This window comes from Cnephaeus nilssonii (genome assembly GCF_951640355.1).
Source record: "Cnephaeus nilssonii genome assembly, chromosome: 17".
NCBI lineage: Eukaryota > Metazoa > Chordata > Mammalia > Chiroptera > Vespertilionidae > Cnephaeus > Cnephaeus nilssonii.
The window spans coordinates 3,150,357-3,155,542 of record NC_137088.1 but is presented as its reverse complement, the minus strand read 5'-3'; positions in this window follow the sequence as shown (position 1 = coordinate 3,155,542).

The window sequence follows — 5,186 nt, the reverse complement described above, 5'->3', positions numbered from 1 at the left end:
CTATAAAGTAATGGCTCTTGCCAAAACTGGTTTGGCTCAGTGGATAGAGCGTCGGCCTGTGGACTGAGGGGTCCCAGGTTCGATTCCGGTCAAGGGCATGTACCTTGGTTTCGGGCACATCCCCAGTAGGGGGTGTGCAGGAGGCAGCTTATCAATGATTCTCTCTCATCGATGTTTCTAACTCTCTATCCCTCTCTCTTCCTTTCTGTAAAAAAATCAATAAAATATATTTTTTAAAAAATAAATAAAGTAATGGCTCTTCTGAAATAATGAAGAAAATAAACTGATGGACAAAATAGGCCCGAGACATGGAAGCGTGGAACAGACTGTGGAACCTCGGAGGGAAGGCGGGGGAGGAAGGGGGGGTGGGATCCACCAAAGGACTTGTGTGCGCAGATGCATGACCCACGGACACAGACAATAGGGGGTGGAGGCCTGGGGCGGGGGGCGGGCTGGACAAAGTTCAAGGGTCACTGGGGGGGAGGGGACCTAAGTGATACTTTCCACAATAAAGATTGAAAAATAAATAAATAGAACAAAGCAAAATGGAGAATGCCTCCCTTTCCCACGCTGGGCCGGCTCGGAGCAGTGCAGCCGCCGCGGGGAAACAGGAGGTTCTGGAGCGGGAGGCCCTGCAGCTTTATCTCCTCCAAACCCCCGACCGACGGGGAAGGAAGCCCAGAGGCAGCGGCTCACCCAGGCGGGGGCGGGCAGTTGGCGGAGCCCGTGGCTGAGCCGGACGGACTGGGACCTCCTACCCCGTTAGGGCGCCTCCTCCCCGCCCCGGCCTGCGCACCCACGCTGCACCTGCACCGAGTGCTTCCTGCCTTCGCGTTCCGTCATTCCCGAAAACGGCTCACTTTTTTCTTTCTTTCTTTTTTAATATTTTATTGATTTTTCACAGAGAGGAAGGGAGAGGGACAGAGAGTCAGAAACATCGATGAGAGAGAAACATCGACCAGCTGCCTCCTGCACGCCCCCCACCGGGGATGTGCCCGCAACCAAGGTACATGCCCTCGACCGGAATCGAACCCGGGACCTTCCAGTCCGCAGACTGACGCTGTATCCACTGAGCCAAACCGGCTTTGGCACGTCTCACTTTGTTCTTACGATGAGCGTCTGGCCCAGCTCTAGAAGAAAGAGGCGCGTTTGTCCTGACGGGAACTCCCTACCGCGTCCTTCTCTTCTCCTGAGCCCACACTCTCCGCTTGTTTATGGACTAGAGGCCCGGTGCACGGAGATTCGTGCAAACATAGGCCTTCCTTCCCCTGGCTGCGGCCCCGGCTCCCCTCCGGCCCCGGCTCCCCTCCCCACCCGGGACCCGGGCCTTCGCTCTGGCCCTGCCGCCCTCCTGTAGCTCCCTCCACCCCTACGCCCCCCCCCCATAGCAGGCGTCCCGCCCCACCCCAGCCACTCCACGCCTGGGCATGCGCGCTGCCCAGAGGCCCGGAACGGCTGCTGCGGGGTGGAACACCTGTGTCGTCACCATGGCGATGATGCAAGCATCCCTGCCTGGCCGCGGCCATCTTTGTCGTGTCAATTTGCATATTCCCTCCTTATTGGCTGTGGGCACCGCCATCTTTGTCCTGGGGTGGCGGTCAATTTGCATATTCCGTCTTTATTAGCTAGGCTTTTTCTTGATTTCAGAGGTGATGGGAGAAGGACAGAGACAGGAGCGTCAATGATGAGAGGGAATCATTGATCAGTTGCCTCCTGCATCGAGCCCGCAACCCGGGCATGTGCCCTGACCAGGAATCAAACTGTTCATAGTTCCATGCTCACTCCAGCCCGGTTAGGTTAGGGTCAGGGTTAGGGTTAGGGTGGGTTATGGTTAGGGTTAGGGTTAGGGTTGGTTAGGGTTAGGGTGGGTTATGGTTATGGTTAGGGTGGGTTAGGGTTAGGGCCAATTAGGGTTAGGGTTAGGGTGGTTAGGATTAGGGTTAGGGTGGATAGGGTTAGGGTTAGGGTTAGGGTTGGGGTGGATTAGGGTTAGGGTTAGGGTTAGGGTTAGGGTTGGGGTGGATTAGGGTTAGGGTTAGGGTTAGGATTATGGTTAGGGTTAGGGTTAGGGTTAGGGTTAGGGTTAGGGTTAGGATTAGGTTTAGGCCGGGGCAGCTCGCACTCCTTTTCACCGCCGGAGCTGCCTCTGCCCCTGTGGGTTATGTCTGAGACCTGAGTGACATCACGGCTGCTGACAAACTCTGGTTCTGGGCCTGACTCGGCCAAAATGCGGCACCCGTGCCCAGGCTCAGCGCTGGCTGCTGAGATGCTCCGAGGCGACAATTGGAACTGAGGGAACATCACTCCATTTTCTTCCTTGTCCCAAACTGTTATCCCATCAGACAAATACCAAGCTAGCCACGGGGCCTGAGGGACTGTGTTGCTTTAAGTAGGCTGGCCCTGACCTTAAGGAGATGACCACTTAAAAGAGGTTCCAGCTGCGACATGTGCTGCCTGGCCTCAGTTTCTGGCGGCTCAAATCGGACCGATCTCAGGATGCGCCCGCTGGGGCCGCGGAAGCTTCTCTTTTACACAGCAGCCACGGAGCCACGGAGCCACGGAGCCACAGAGCGAGGACGGGGGTCAGTCCTCTCTGCTGCCCGCTCCTCGCCGCCCACATCCTGTGGCTCGGACGCCTGGCCCTTGCCCGTGGCCTGCCGGCGGTCCTGTGTCTGCGCCCATGTTCCCGGAGTCCCAGGTGTTGAACTTAATTCTAGACAAAGTTCAAGGGGAAGCATGGACCCCACCCCACCCCGACTTCGTAGGCCAGTGGACTGACTCCCGCAGACAGTGCCTCCTCCGTTCCAACCTCGGTCGGGGTGGTGTCCGCACCCCCGGTCCCGGGTGAGAGCGGGGCCGCAGGCCTGTGCACGGCCCCGTGCTCCGAGATAATAACGATAATAACAGCCTTTACGAAGGGCAGCCATTGTGAGAGCTTCGTGCGGACGCCTTCGTTCCCTGCGCCCAGCGACCCTCCGGGCAGGCCACAATGCCCTCTCCCGTTCATGGAGGCACAGAGAGGTCAAGCAGCTTGCACAGTTCACACAGCCGATGGGAAGAGGAGCTGCTATCAGAATCAGTCCTTCCAACTGTGTAGGCTTCCTACAGCCAACACTCCACCGAGCTGCCAGAGTGAACTTCTAAAAACAGAGATGGGCCGGCCAGTGTGGCTCAGCGGTTGAGCATCGACCTAGGAACCAGGAGGTCACCGGTTCGATTCCCGGTCAGGGCACATGCCTGGGATTCTGGTTGGATCTCCAGTGTGGGGTGTACAGGAGGCAGATTATCAATGATGTTTCTATCTCTCTCTCCCTCTCCCTCTCTCTCTGAAATCAATTTTTTTTTTAAATTTCTTTTCCCAAAACTAATCCCCTGGTGTCCCATCACAGCAAGAATAGAATCGAACCAGGGCACCGGGCCTCCTCCTCCACCCACAGCCCTCCCGCCCCCTGCCTGACTCACCTGAGCGCCCGCGGACTATTGCCATCCTGGAGCGTCCCCGTCCCTCCAGATGCGGGCCTGGCTCTCCTTCCGGCGCCTTCCCAAGCCAGCGCCACCCCGCCAGGAGGGCTAGTCGGACCCTAACTAAAACCTGGCCACTCCCGCCGCCCCGTGCCCGCTTTTCCTTACAGAGCTCAGCACTGCGTGGCGGCACAGCGTCTGTCTGCTTATTGTCACACGTCTCCTCGCTAGCATGTGAGCTCAGGAGGGCAGGGATTTTTTTTTTTTTAATTTGAAAGCCTTGCAGATATTTTTATTGATTTTTTAATTAAGTTGAACTTTGGAACAGGCCATCATTTACGTGGTGGAAAGTCAAAAGGGAAGTTTCGTTCACTCCCATGCCTGCCTCTGGCGATCCAGTGTTCCCTACCCCCATAAGAAACCGCTTTGATTAGTCTCCCAGTATTTCCTTACACATCGCTTCTCGGCCTTCGGCTAAGATCAAGTGCAGTATTTCTTTATGCAAATGTAATACATATTTGTACGTATGAGCCCATGTAATCTTACTTTGCTACTTATACCAAAAATATCATAATAGACATAGGCTGCACCTTGCATTTCTTCCTTGAAAATATTTTCTGGATGGACATCACTCCACATCAGTTCACTGAGTGCTTCCTCATCTTTTTCAAAGCTGTGTAGTATTCCCTTTGGGGGACATCCTATAGCTGACTCCATGAGCTCCCTGCCGATAAGCACTGTGGCTTCCATTTGCTGCTATTGCCACAGACGCAGGGCAGGGACTGTTATGCTGAGCCTCATGCACCAATCTTTTTTTTTCTTCTTTATTACATTTATTGGGATGACATTGGTTAATAAAATTATAGAGGATTCAGGTGTACCATCCTATAATACGTCATCTGTATATTGAATTGTGTGTTCACCACCCCAAGTCAAGTCTCTTTCCATCACCATGTATCCCTCCTCTTCTACCCCCACCCCCCTCTCCCTCTGGCAATCACCATACAGTTGTCTGTGTCTGTGTGAATCCCCAGTCTTTATATATATATATATATATATATATATATATATATATATATATATATATATATATTTATTTATTGATTGATTTTTTACAGAGAGGAAGGGAGAGGGATAGAGAGTTAGAAACATCGATGAGAGAGAAACGTCGATCAGCTGCCTCCTGCACACCTTCTACTGGGGATGTGCCTGCAACCAAGGTCCATGCCCTTGACTGGAATCAAACCTGGGACCCTTCAGTCCTCAGGCCAACACTCTATCCACTGAGCCAAACCGGTCAGGGCTGAACCCCTAGTCTTGACGTCTTTCTGCACGGAGTCAATAAACAATGGTGGCAAGAGTGAATTAACCGCCCGCCTGGTGTGGCTCTGAGCATCGTCCCAGGAACCAAGAGTTTGCTGGTTCGATTCCCGGTCAGGGGCCCTGCAGCAGGCAGCTGATCGATGGTATTCCTCTCTCATCGATGCTTCTCTCTCTCCATCCCTCCCCCTTCCTCTCTCTCTAAAAAATCAATTAAAACACATTTTTTAAAAACAATGACTTAACACGAAGGAGGGCGTGGTGCAAAGGAGCGCAGGGCGGCCCCGGTACTGCGCGGAGGCCCCGGCAGAGGGCGCTGCAGGCGGCGGCCGCTCCCCGCCGGCGGGTCCTCGCCGCTCTTGCCGCGCGCGCCGGCGCAGGGACGGCGTGGGGGGGAGGGCGAG